Genomic DNA, 13,502 nt, shown 5'->3' on the forward strand with positions numbered 1-13,502 from the left:
GGGCAATACTACCTATTAGAGCCAAGGGTGTACTTACTTTTTCTGTGTACTTATAGTGTGTGTGTGTGTGTGTGTGTGTGTGTGTGTGTGTGTGTGTGTGTGTATGTTACCTATAGACTCCTAAACGGAGAGGCTCACATACTTGATATTTGGCGTAGACATGACCATTGGGCCTGCGAAGGACATGGCCTACCTAAAAATGACCTCCAATGACGAGATCCATATTTTCTATTCATATTTAACTTAGCGCATTTCAGCGAGGAACATTATACACTGAATCTCAGCCTGTGCCAGAGCAGCTCGCTGATTCGCTCAGAGCGATCACGTGATGTTCCATCCTCGCCGCCAGACCACCCTCCTTCCTCCCCTCCCCCCTCCTTCCCCCCTCCGCCCCCTTCCCCTTATTCCCCCCTGCCCCTCCCCTTCCCTCCTCTTCCCCCCTCCCCTCCACCCCTTCCCTCCCCTTCCCCTCCTTCCCCTTCCCCCCTCCCTTCCCTCTCCCCTCCCTTTCCACCCCTCCCCCCCATTCCCCCACCCCTCCCCCTGCCCCCTCCCCTTCCCCTCCTCTTCCCCCTCCCTTCCCCTCCTCTTCCCCCCTCCACCCCTCCCCCTGCCCCTCCTCCTCCTTCCCCTTCCTCCCCCTCCCCTCCCCTTCCACCCTTCCCCTGCCCCTCTCCCCCTCCCCCACCCGGCAACGCCGGGTACTTCTGCTGGTATGTGTATACATATATATATATATATATATATATATATATATATATATATATATATATATATATATATATTTACATATACATATTTATTATATTTACATATTTTTTTACATATTTACATATATATATATATATATATTTACATATACATACATATATATACATACATATATATATATATATATATATATATATATGTATTTACATATACATACATATATATCTATATATACATGTGAATCTATATATACATATAGTTCTGTTCTGTATGGCAACTTGTATTCTTATATAACCTGTTTTTTCAAGCTAGAAACATTTTGAAGTACATATCAGAAGAAAAGATTCACAATTTCGAAAAAGTAGTTGTAAGTTTTTATTATTACTTTCAAGCACCACACAAAATCAGCAAAAACAATTTCAACTGTTAAATGGAAAGTATCATTCAAACTGAAAAAAGACAAATCAAAAGTTGCAAATATGAGAGTACAATTAGCCAGTATTAACAAAAAGAAACAAAAACAAAACATTTCGCAAAATAATTTGTGTTTCGCAAAAGTATTTAGGGTTAAAATCATTCTCAATTCTGTAAATGTCTTTTGGAGGGTAAAAAGTGATAATTTTGAATTTTTTATTTGAAGGATATTTCTTCCTTTCAGGGTTTCAAGATTGCTGTTCACTAACACCTTCGGTCATCCTCCATCCATACTCGTGATCTTTTCTACCTTCATTAGTCTGCCCATTCCTTTCCAGGTTATTGCGTTTCTCCCTGCTCTCCCTCCCTATGTTTTCTTGTTCTGTTATGTTCTGGTCTGTCTTTGTTCTAGCTCTTCTAAGAGCCTCAAATTTGTCTACAAAATGAAAGAATGGTGTGGGTTTTATTCAACTTAATTCGTGTCGTTCTGTTTCTTTATTACATCTGCAAATGCGTAGGCTTTATTAAGCAATTGAAAAAAAAATCTCATCGCATAAAATACGCTGCTAAACAATGTTCAATAACTTTAAAGCTGCTGATTCCAAATGCTTTGCCCAAAACACCACCTAAAGTAAGTTACCGGTGATAAAACAACAAAATCCTGGTTTCATTTCCAAAACCTGCAGAAAATATGTTTGATTCTACCCTGTGTTGCAGATACAATTAATCATTTTTTGTCTACAAAATCTACAAATTCTCCAAATTTCCCTTGCAAGCAGAAACCACTTGTTATCTATCACAGGCTGTTTAGCAATTTTAAGAACCAGTTGCATGTTACCTTTTAAGACCTGTAATTTAAATCAACATCAGGCAGAAGCCACCAGGAGCCTGGGCTTAAAGGGAGGCCAGGAGGAGGGAAAGAAATGCAGAAGCGGCGATGACGACGTTAAAATGGCCGTCAGTCACAGAACGGCCAGAGTTGCAAAGATCTACCTTGCAGCATTTTATAACACCAGTCACACCCTGAAAAGTAGTGGCATTTTCCTGATCTGCACATTCAGCCACAGTCGCGCAGCCCTTCCTCATCTTTCCTGTGCATTGGTGTGAGAAAACCATTGAAGAGATGAGAATAAACATCACAAGTCATTTCGCTTTCAGTGATATCTTATAGGAATGGCAAATTGATCCATATTCAGTACTAGCTTCATGTTTGCTTAAGATGCAATACAGAGATGGCTTCATTTCATCTCCTCCTCATGATGTGCCCTTGCTGGGTGACCTCTTCCATTCCTATTCATAATGTCATCCAAAATTCCTATTCATAATTATACGTCATCCAAAATTATCTAGCACATGTCCTACGACACTTGCACTTCTCCAGCCTTAAACAACATAATCTTCTATTTCTCACTTGAATATATAAGAGCAAAAACAATAACGTCAATAATGCAGGAAACATCAATCAGATTTTTGATAAGGGTGTCAATTCACATACTCTTATCGTACTGTCATTCTTCTTTCTATTAACTACTAAAAATCCAATTGTGTCTTTTCACAAAAAGTAGACAATTGTTGCCGGCATCCTGATCAAATTCCTGCCCTAACCAACAAAGGGCATCACATCAGCGGCATAGCCACGCCCCAATAAATGATGGAGCCAGCAGGAATGCACTACGAGTACATATGCTCAGATCAGACAACACAGTGAAACGCTTTTCTTCATTGGCTTCTCTCATATAGTCATAGAGTATCTCATCGAACCTTGGAATGGTACAGAAATGACTTTGAGGCAAGTCTAGATATGCCACGACTGCGACCTTAACTAATGGATGGACACTCATGAGGTGGGCGGTTCAAACTCGAGTCACACCGAAGACTTTAAAAATAGTACAAGCTGCTTCATTGCTTGGTGCTCAGCATCGAGTCAGGTCAGTCTTTTGGGATTGCCACTGGTAACATGTCTACGACTAAACCGACTCCCTTCAATGGCTTGCCTATGGGGAAGGTGACTTGTGCCTATGGGGAAGGTGACTGTGACACCCTGCCAGGACTAAAAACAACATGTGACAACGGGTGGATGAACTCCCTTCAGGAGCCTAGGGCCATCCACAAAGGAGATGGTATCTCCTAAAAAACACCCAACAGGTTGGACTGGTTTGTAGTGAATCAGGGAGCCAGAGGGGTTGTGGAACCTCTGGTGAAGCAAATGCCATCAAAATGTCAATCACAAAATGGCAAATGCCAATGGCAATCACAAAATTACACTCGTGGGGAAGATGGTGGGTACACGGCGTCTCTGAAGCCGTGGAAGGCAACTTCCTCATCTGGTGGTTGACACTGCAGTCCAAATCCTCCACAACCACTTTTGTACCTTAATGACTACTAACAATATTAAGAGAGTGTTTCGACTGCGCTGCTTGCCGATACTGATACTTGCTAGTGTTAGAGGTCCTTGGACAAATATTGGAGTGCTTGCTCATAAAGCCAAGTGAGGTAAAGCTGACATTATTGTCGCTCCTGAATCACTGCTGAATCCTACTGAGTTATGTGTCGCTCAGTGGATATCAGGAGCCACCTATAAGATGAGATCGCAGTGAAGGTTGGAATGGAATTACTATTTGGTTTTGCAATGTGCTTCAGATTCAACATCATCAGAGCCTGGAACATCCTGAACTGGAAGTCATCTGGTGCACTGTGAAAACACATGCAGGGTGCCTACTGATCGACACTGTGTATCGCCCTGTCTCCTTGTTGGGAACTCATGGTTGTCATTGATTACTTGTCTGATAATCTGGATTCTGGCACCCAAACCACTGGTTCAGATTTTGTGATGATTCCAAGTGATTTCAATATACATTATCAGGAGTGGTTAGATCGCAAGTCCCCAACTGATAGAACTGGAATTGCCTGCTACAGCCTTCGCCTGACGCATGGCTTGGACCAACTGGTGAAAGAGTCTACCTGTGGTGATATTCTACTGGACTTGGTCATTGTTAACTCTGTTGCTTATTACACCACAAGCGTGAAGGCCAACACTGGAACATCTGGCCATAGCTCAATGGATATTATCTTCAAAAAGCCACCATTCTTGGAGAAACCATATAAACGGCGATTATAGAATTACAAAAAAGCAAGTTGGGAATCCCTCAGGCAGCATCTGCATAGCAGGGCATGGGATGAAGCCCTCAGCGTAGTTGTTGTCCGACATAGCTTCCAACAGCATTGAGACAATTATCAAGTCAGTTATAGAGAAATTAAATTAAATTTAGTCGACCACCCACCAAGCCTCCACCAATGCATATGTAATATGTAACTAGCCCTTTACTGTATGTAGCATGCAATAATCTTCTTTACCTTTGCCATCTTGTATGGATGCACAGAGTGTTTTCTTATCGCTGCAGCCTTTCGGTTCCGGCACATTCTCTTCTTGATGATAACACCGCAACGCTGTCACTGAAATAAAATAATATATAATTATGTGAAAAATTTACAAATATTTCAACCAAATTCAAATGAATGGCACAGAAAATACTCAAAACGTGTTGTGTTTACCTATTGCATTTATGACAAATGATGAAAAAAATTGCATAGTCCGGAAGCTTTTCAGACATAACTTGAGAAAAGAATACACTTTCCTTAAATCAACTTCATCGACAAATCAACTTTATCTCTAAAGAATCTTGAGACAGGTCTGAGACACACTACTCCCTAGTTCTCCAATACCAAAGATGAGGAAAGACAACTCAATGGGAGGAAAATTAAACAAAACTCAGCATGACAGAGAAAATTGAAGAAGAAGAAAAAAGGAAAAACGAAGTTAATTTTAAAAGAAAAGAAAAATGCTCAATGATTGCATTTGGTGCAAATGTACCAAGATTGAAAACCCTTCTCTTTGTCCCTCGCAGTTCTGGGTCTCTGTTGTGTCATGGTGGAGATGTGGGTGTCTATAGTGCAATGTTGGAGTGAGATTCGGGTCGTGGCAGCATAATGGTGGAGATTTGGGAATCTGTAATGGCACGGTGGAAAGAAATTGCACACAGGAGCGTCGAGAGCCAGCCCGGGCAAAACCGGGCGAGGTTTTGGCAAAAAAAACCGGGCGAGGTTTTGGCAAACAAAAACCTCTCGCCGCCCCTGATGGCACTTGTTTGCAAACAAGTGCAAACAAGATGAAACCAAGATTCCGCGACTGTCATCTGGGCAACAGAATGCCCAGGTAGGTAGAAGAGTCGGATCATTGGCTTCGAATGTTCTGTGCGGTTAGTTGTGACATCCAGTAAGTGGTCACAGAAAATGTCACCAAGACTTTGCCTCTGTATCTAAAGGCAACAAAAAAAATCGAAAAACTCCAAATATTTGTGGATTCGAATTGCAAATTCGATTGAATCACGGGGTGTTGCCAGATTGAATGGGGGTTTTTTCGAAGCACAAATAAAGCAACGAGGCAGTGTTCAAGACAGTCATAAAATATGTATTGGGTCTTTAATAAACAATTAACATTGAGATATTTCAAAACTGACTTCTTTAAAAGTAGGTTTATTAGTAGAACAGTATAACTTTCTTTTGTTAACCTTGGTCCAAGTAAAATTTTGAATTACAAATGGAGCTTAGAAGACTTAACGTGCATGGGTGATGCGACAACTCACCTGTGCCAAAGTAAAGACCAAGCAAAATAATGCCATAGAAGACCAAAGACTTATCCATATCGATTTTTCAAACCTGCAACACAAAAATTCAACATTTTCCAGATACCACCAACACAACGACCACCACCACCACTACTACTACTACTACTACAATATTACAACTACTGATATCCTATAGAGATGGCCAGGGTATGTTTTTGGCTTAAGTCTTTCTATCCTAGGCCTGAGGTTTTGAATGAAGATGATTTTGGGCAAGAGTTTGTAATTTGATTAGGGTGCTGGCAATAACTGGTCTACCCTTGGCGAAAGACACCATGGGATCTTTAAACATCCACCAACAACCTGTGCTGGCAAGCTGGTCCTCAGGCTTTCCGAGGGACAGCACACATTGATGCTTGGCCCTGCATGTGAACCACCAGGATGTTCGTTTATAGCTGCGTCCAGATTCGAACCCAGACGAGACAGTTCAGAGACGAATGCACATATATACTCATATACCTCAAGGCTATCCTGCCACCTCTTGACAAGTTCATATATCCACATGCAAAAAAAGTCTCTTTTCATCATGAAGAAACTCCTTTATGACGTCATAATTCGACAAGTACAAAACTTCATTCGATCAAGATGAAATTTCTTGAGCAACATCTAGGGTTAAATTGGTGGAGAACAAGCGTTACACCTAGGTCCCCCGTCGGTGACGTGATGTGAGTTGACAAAGTGTAGGACATAAGGCGGCCATCTTGGATTTTGACGTGGCGACCCAAATTTCAATAGCATTCTCCCTTATGCGTAGATACACCCACACACCAGATTAGAAGTTAGTAGTTCGTTTATTTTTCAAGATATTCCGCTCACAAGGTTCAGACATATATATGGTGGCGGCCATCTTGGATTTTGACGTGGCGACCCAATTTGCAATAGCGTTCTCCCTTATGCCGAGATACACCCACACACCTGATTAGAAGTTGGTACTTCGCTTATTTTTCAAGATATTCCGCTCACAAGGTTCAGACATATATATGGTGGCGGCCATTTTGGATTTTATCGTGGCGACCCAATTTTCAATAGCGTTCTCCCTTATGCCTCGATACACCCACACACCAGATTAGAAGTTAGTCGTTCGTTTATTTTTCAAGATATTCCGCTCACAAGGTTCAGACATACATGGCGGCGGCCATCTTGTATTTTGAAGTGGGTTGCACCCACACACCAAATTATAATTCGGTCCTTTGCTTACGCACGCACACACGTACAGACACATAGACGGAGGGGAAAACCATAGTCCCCCTTTCGCTCCGCGGTGCGACGGGGGACAAAAAAGATGACGTCATCGGTCATGTGGTTCGGCCGCCATATTTGTTTTATTACAAAAGCCTTCAAAACCACTGAAAACACGTCCTGGCGAGGGTCTGCAGTCTCTGATTGCTCTTTCTTGTTTTACTGTGCAATTTATCTTCGCAATCAGGCAATCGGTGTTATTTGCAACATTTTCACTTTGAAATATAAAACAGAAAAGTTGTGATTCGAACTTTATGTAAACAATAAACCTTTGACATTCCTTCATCTTAAAGGACCTTTTGGTTAAAACTTGGGAAATACACAAGGGTTCACCAATACAAGTTGTAGGCTGGAAATGATATGGAACTAGAACAGCATTCGACGTCAACCGATATGCCTCGCCCACATTATTACATCATTATACATACTTGTACCAAGTTTGATTTAAATTCCTTCAGCTGTTCTAAAGTATCACATTTCTACCTGACATGACCTCTGACCTTCGACTTCTTGATGCCAAAATCGAAACAATTCATCTTTGCATCATAATATATAGGGCGAAAAACGATATATAGCAGGATATCTCAAAAATTTATGAACGGATTTGGATGAAACTTGGTGGACAGATTGGATGTGTGAAAAGGACGAATCGATTCGATTTTGGTGAAGATCTGAATGTGGATTCGGATACGAGAATTATTTAATTTCTAAGTTATTCTTCACCATTGAGAGATTGGGCGAAAAGCGATATATAACATGATATTTTAAAAAGTTATGGACGAGTTATGACTAAACTTGGTGGACTAGTTGGTTAGTTGAGAAGAACTAGTCGATTAGATTTTGTTTCAGGTCAGAATCCAGATCTGGCCTATCAGTTGGATACAAAACATAAACTGGTGAGCCTGGCGGAGGTTTGCACGCTACCGAGTGCCGTTACACTTATGAATCAATGTCTGCTGGAGAGACGTGTCAAAGAATCGTACCTAATGAAATGTTTTAATTTCATAATCATAATATGGACAATGTACAATGAAAAGTACTTCACTTTTGTACTTTTGGACTAAAACATTTGGTACTTTTGGACGAAAATGGTAATTCTAAAGGGTTCTAATGGGTTCCAAAGGGTAATTCTAAAGGGTTCTAAAGGCTTTTAAAGGTAATTCGTAGGATTAAATCTAAAGGGTGGTTCTAAAGGGAAATTCTAAAGGGTAATTCGTAGGGCTAAATCTAAAAGGTGATTCTAAAGGGAAATTCTAAAGGGTAGTTCGTAGGGCTAAATCTAAAGGGTGGTTCTAAAGGGAAATTCTAAAGGGTAGTTCGTAGGGCTAAATCTAAAGGGTGGTTCTAAAGGGAAATTCTAAAGGGTAGTTCGTAGGGCTAAATCTAAAGGGTGGTTCTAAAGGGAAATTCTAAAGGGTAGTTCGTAGGGCTAAATCTAAAGGGTGGTTCTAAAGGGAAATTCTAAAGGGTAGTTCGTAGGGCTAAATCTAAAGGGAAATTTTAATGGGTAATTCGTAGGGCTAAATCTAAAGGGTGATTCTAAAGGGAAATTCTAAAGGGTAGTTCGTAGGGCTAAATCTAAAGGGTGATTCTAAAGGGAAATTCTAAAGGGTAGTTCGTAGGGCTAAATCTAAAGGGTGGTTCTAAAGGGAAATTCGAAAGGGTAGTTCGTAGGGCTAAATCTAAAGGGTGGTTCTAAAGGGAAATTCTAAAGGGTAGTTCGTAGGGCTAAATCTAAAGGGTGGTTCTAAAGGGAAATTCTAAAGGGTAATTCGTAGGGCTAAATCTAAAGGGTGATTCTAAAGGGAAATTCTAAAGGGTAGTTCGTAGGGCTAAATCTAAAGGGTGGTTCTAAAGGGAAATTCTAAAAGGTAATTCGTAGGGCTAAATCTAAAGGGTGATTCTAAAGGGAAATTCTAAAGGGTAGTTTGTAGGGCTAAATCTAAAGGGTGGTTCTAAAGGGAAATTCTAAAGGGTATTTCATAGGGCTAAATCTAAAGGGTGATTCTAAAGGGAAATTCTAAAGGGTCATTATGTAGGGTGCTAAAGGGTATTCTAAAAGGTTCTAAAGGCTTTTAAAGGGGAGTTCTAAAGGGTAATTCGTAGGGCTAAATCTAAAGGATGATTCTAAAGGGGAATTCTAAAGGGTAATTCATAGGGCTAAATATAAAGGGTGATTCTGAAGGGAAATTCTAAAGGGTCACTCTATATGGTGCTAAAGGGTATTCTAAATGTTTCTAAAGGGTGCTAAAGGGTAATTTTAAATGGTAATTCGGAAAAGTAATTCTAAACGGTAATTCTAAAGGATAATTCTAAAGGGTGCTAAAGGGTAATTCTAAAGGGTGCTAAAGGGTAATTCTGAGCAGTTATAAAGGGTCATTCAAATGGAATCTAATGGATTATAAAGGGTAATTATAAATGGTTCGAAATAGTTTTAAAGGGTGCTAAAGGGTAATTCTAAATGGTAATTGTAAAGGGTAATTCTAAAGGGTAATTCTAAAGGGTGCTAAAGGGTAATTCTAAAGGGTGCTAAAGGGTAATTCTGAGCGGTTATAAAGGGTCATTCAAATGGAATCTAATGGATTATAAAGGGTAATTATAAATGGTTCGAAATAGTTTTAAAGGGTGCTAAAGGGTAATTCTAAATGGTAATTGTAAAGGGTGCTAAATAGTAATTCTAAGCGGTTATAAAGGGTCATTCAAATGGATTCTAAAGGGTTGTAAAGAGTAATTCTAAAAGGTATTTCTAAAGAGTTCTAAAGGGTGACTCTAAAGGGTTTTTAAGTGTAATTATAGGGGGTTCTAAAGGGTAATTCTTAAGGGTTTCGTTAATTTCTAGGCTTTGCCTATTTCATATTAAAAATGCCAAACTGAATCGCTTCCTTCAGACACGGGTGCGATTTTTGTTTGTACAGCGTAGCCAGTAGGGCAATGCCGTCTAGAACAGCGTTTGTCTGTCCGCATGTCCCCACAAACATCGATCAATCAGAGCTGAAAATCTGGTCACATGACAGGGGAGGCATTTAGTAACCATTACAGTTGCCTATTTTCTTAACCGAAAATATAACAACTTTCTGTGGAACGTTTTGGGGTCCCAGTGGATGCCCTAAGGTAGGTAGGAGGTTTCAGAAATACCTCAATACAATTATGATTTTGAAATGCGATCGACGTGGACCTTGCTCCCGGATACAGAAGTGAACAGATTATGATGGTTTGCTGGTTTGATATCTCAATACAATCGTGATTTAACATTATATTTTGATATATTAATATCATAATATTAATTTGTAATTGGAATGATGAATGATGCTGTTTGAAACAAGCGTTACGCCTAGGTCCTCCGTCGGGGAAGTGATGTGAGGTGACAAAGTGGAAGACGCAGAAAACATGCTATGATATGATATTCCGCTCACAAGGTTCAGACATATATGGCGGCGACCATCTTGGATTTTGACGTGGCGACCCAATTTTCAATAGCGTTCTTCCTTATGCCTAGATACACCCACACACCAGATTAGAAGTTGGTACTTCGCTTATTTTTCAAGATATTCCGCTCACAAGGTTCAGACATACATGGCATCAGACATACATGGCGGTGGCCATCCTAGATTTTGACGTGGGTTGCACCCACACACCACATTCGAATGCGGTCCTTCGCTTACGCACGCACGGCAAGATATTCCGCTCACAAGGTTCAGACATACATGGCATCAGACATACATGGCGGCGGCCATCTTGGATTTTGACGTGGGTTGCACCCACACACCAAATTCGAATGCGGTCCTTCGCTTACGCACGCACGTACGCACGCCCGCACGCACGCACGGACGGACACACGGACGAGGGTAAAACCATAGTCCCCCTTTCGCTACGCGGTGCGATGGGGGACAATGGAAATATGGAGAACCTGCTGTCAATGCCTGAAGTTCGACTGAAAGTGGCACAGGAATGCGGATTCTAATGGTTCATCGTTTGCCATTCGCCGTTTTTTTTTACCCGTCATTCACGAACCAGCTGCCCAAGACTGACGTCCAAAAAATTTAATACTTACATTCTTTTCTAACTGCTAACTGCTATCCCCACCGAGGTCATACTATCTTCTTCAACTAAAGTATCAAACAAGCCCCGTGACACCATTGTTAGACTATCAGTCTTGTTTATTTTACATCCTTGAATTTATTTGTAATTAAATTAATTTCCTAATTTTGTTGTATCTACTTTTGTTTTGGTTATTTCTTCAATAAGACTTATTTGATATTTTTTAGATCCATAGAAGGTCCTTATAAAATAGATCAGGTCATTTAAAAATCATTATTTTTTCTAATAATGTATTTTCTCTTTGTAGAAACAGTAATGTCGAAAAAAGACAAACGACTGTATATTTCAACAACATAGTTATAAATAGGTGTATCTTTGAACACATGTATTGTGACAAATATAACACCACATGGTAGAATTACGACTGCAGTGATTGGAATTTCATTCTCGATAAAAGCACGACAATCAATTTTTATGATACGAAAAATAAAAACGTACCTCCGATGGAGACGAGAGATGTTATAGCAGCAGATTGTTAGAATCTCTGAGCATAGTTGTAAAACAAGAAGTGCTTAATTCTTTATCGTCGAATCTACTGGTAAACACTGTGGTTCAGTTCCTTTTGGTTTTGTAATGCTCACTGATAAAGTTTGTTTTGCAAGAATTAAAGGAAGCCTTGTTATTTCTGATAAGTCACTATCAGACTCCACACATTTATCTACAGTCACGTGAAAAAGTAAGTACACCCCATGTAAAGTTTTGACTATTTCAACATATTTCAACACACAGCTATTTGATCTTCATTCAACAATATTGATAGATAAAGGTGATATAACATAACAAATATCATGAAACATTTACATTTTGTAGTCCATTGTATAATTTAAATAAACATAAATGCAAATTTCGCATGTGGAATTACCAGTGGAATTTGCAGGCCTGTGTTGTTCTGTCTTTCCAGGGGGGCATTCAAGATCTGAACACATGCGGCTTGTGGTAGACATTGATGAAAACTACTTTGTGGTGAAATTGCAGACTTTATTAGTTTCTCCACTGAAGGTGGACGGAGGTTATTTCACTCTTGTGTGTTTGGTTGTCTCTGAGCAGGATTTCTGAAAAAGCTGTGGACGGATTCGGACGAAATTTGGTGGACACGTTGGATGTGTGACAAGGATGAAATGATAAGATGTTGGTGAAGATCTGAATCCGGATGTGAGAATATTTTAAAATGATTCTCCAACATTGAATGATAGGGCTGAAACCGATATACCACCTTTGGAGGCCATTTTTCCCTGCAGAGCAGGGATTGGCCTTTTTTCAGGCACCAGGGTCCCCTTTTTGAAGCAATGTTTTATGGCCGGATGCCCTTCCTGCCACCACCCCTGTTAGTCGCTTCTTGCGGCACACAGGGAATTACCAGTGAGCTGGTACTCAATTTGCCGACCTCGGAAGGATGACAGGCTGAGTCAACCCCCCTGGCGTTAATTCAGCGATCGACCGGGATTCAAACCCAGTTTCCCAAGATGGCACCCTAGCCACTAGGCCAACACCGGGCTGGCTAAAACCGATATACAACACGATATCTTGAAAGGTTATGGACGGATTCGGATGAAACTTGGTAGACAGGTTGGGTGTGTGACAAGGACGAATTGGTTTGATTCTGGTGAAGATCTGAACCCAGATCTGAATCAAAAGGTTGTGGACGACTTATGACAAAACCTGGTGGATGAGTTGGTTCAGTGACAAGAACAAGCCGATTAGATATTGCTTCAGGTCAGGTCTACCAGATCCAGTCTATCAGTGGGATACAAAACGTAAACTGTTCAACCTGGCGGAGGTATGCTCTCTACCGAGTGTCGTTCAAGCTAGCGCATATCCCACGCAGTGGGAGATGGAATTTTACAATCACCTTTGTGTATCTGTCTGTCTGCATGTCTTTCTGTATGTGTGTCTGTGTGTCTCTCCTGGCCATAACATTTTCACCACTTGAGTTTTATTTTCAACAAAGTTTTGTTATTAAAAAATGGAGAAGAGAAATTAATAATGTTGTCAAAAGGTCAAAGGCAACATCGCATAAAATCGGCAATTTTCATCCGCAACGACCTGACATTTTAAGAATTTGCAAATTCGGTCACTGAATTCGTTCACCAATCAAAAGCTAGAAGCCGGGGTGTTTTTTTTAGATCAAAAGGTCAAAGGTCAAGGTTGCATGATATCGTCAATTTCCATTTTGTATTTATCTTAGCTGTTTTCGTCATGTTTAGCATACAGAAGAAGAACAAGAAGACGTCTGAATATAAAGCTGATGTGGACGGGCTTTGCATTTTCAGATGTTTTCGAGTTATCCTTTATATTTTTTGGCAAAAATGTTGAGGTGGTAATCCTTAAATTGTGTTCTCCACTCTGCAGTTCTCACCA

The 13,502-nt window shown here is 40.4% G+C and overlaps 2 long non-coding RNA genes across 2 annotated transcripts in view; both read right to left on the reverse strand.

Moving 5' to 3' along the window:
• Positions 1 to 13,502, reverse strand: part of LOC144892600 (uncharacterized) — a 130,703-nt gene that overhangs the window by 10,204 nt on the left and 106,997 nt on the right. The window lies entirely within an intron of this gene.
• LOC137429743 (uncharacterized) overlaps positions 1,074 to 13,502 on the reverse strand; it is a 35,926-nt gene continuing 23,497 nt past the window's right edge. The window contains exons 2-4 of the long non-coding RNA XR_010984935.2: positions 5,769 to 5,841; positions 4,480 to 4,578; positions 1,074 to 2,216 (exon numbers count right to left, since the gene is read on the reverse strand). This is a non-coding gene — a long non-coding RNA (uncharacterized LOC137429743). The remainder of the gene's footprint in view (positions 2,217 to 4,479; positions 4,579 to 5,768; positions 5,842 to 13,502) is intronic.

This window comes from Myxine glutinosa, chromosome 6 (genome assembly GCF_964187855.1).
Source record: "Myxine glutinosa chromosome 6, kmMyxGlut1.1, whole genome shotgun sequence".
In the NCBI taxonomy this organism is placed as follows: Eukaryota; Metazoa; Chordata; class Myxini; order Myxiniformes; family Myxinidae; genus Myxine; species Myxine glutinosa.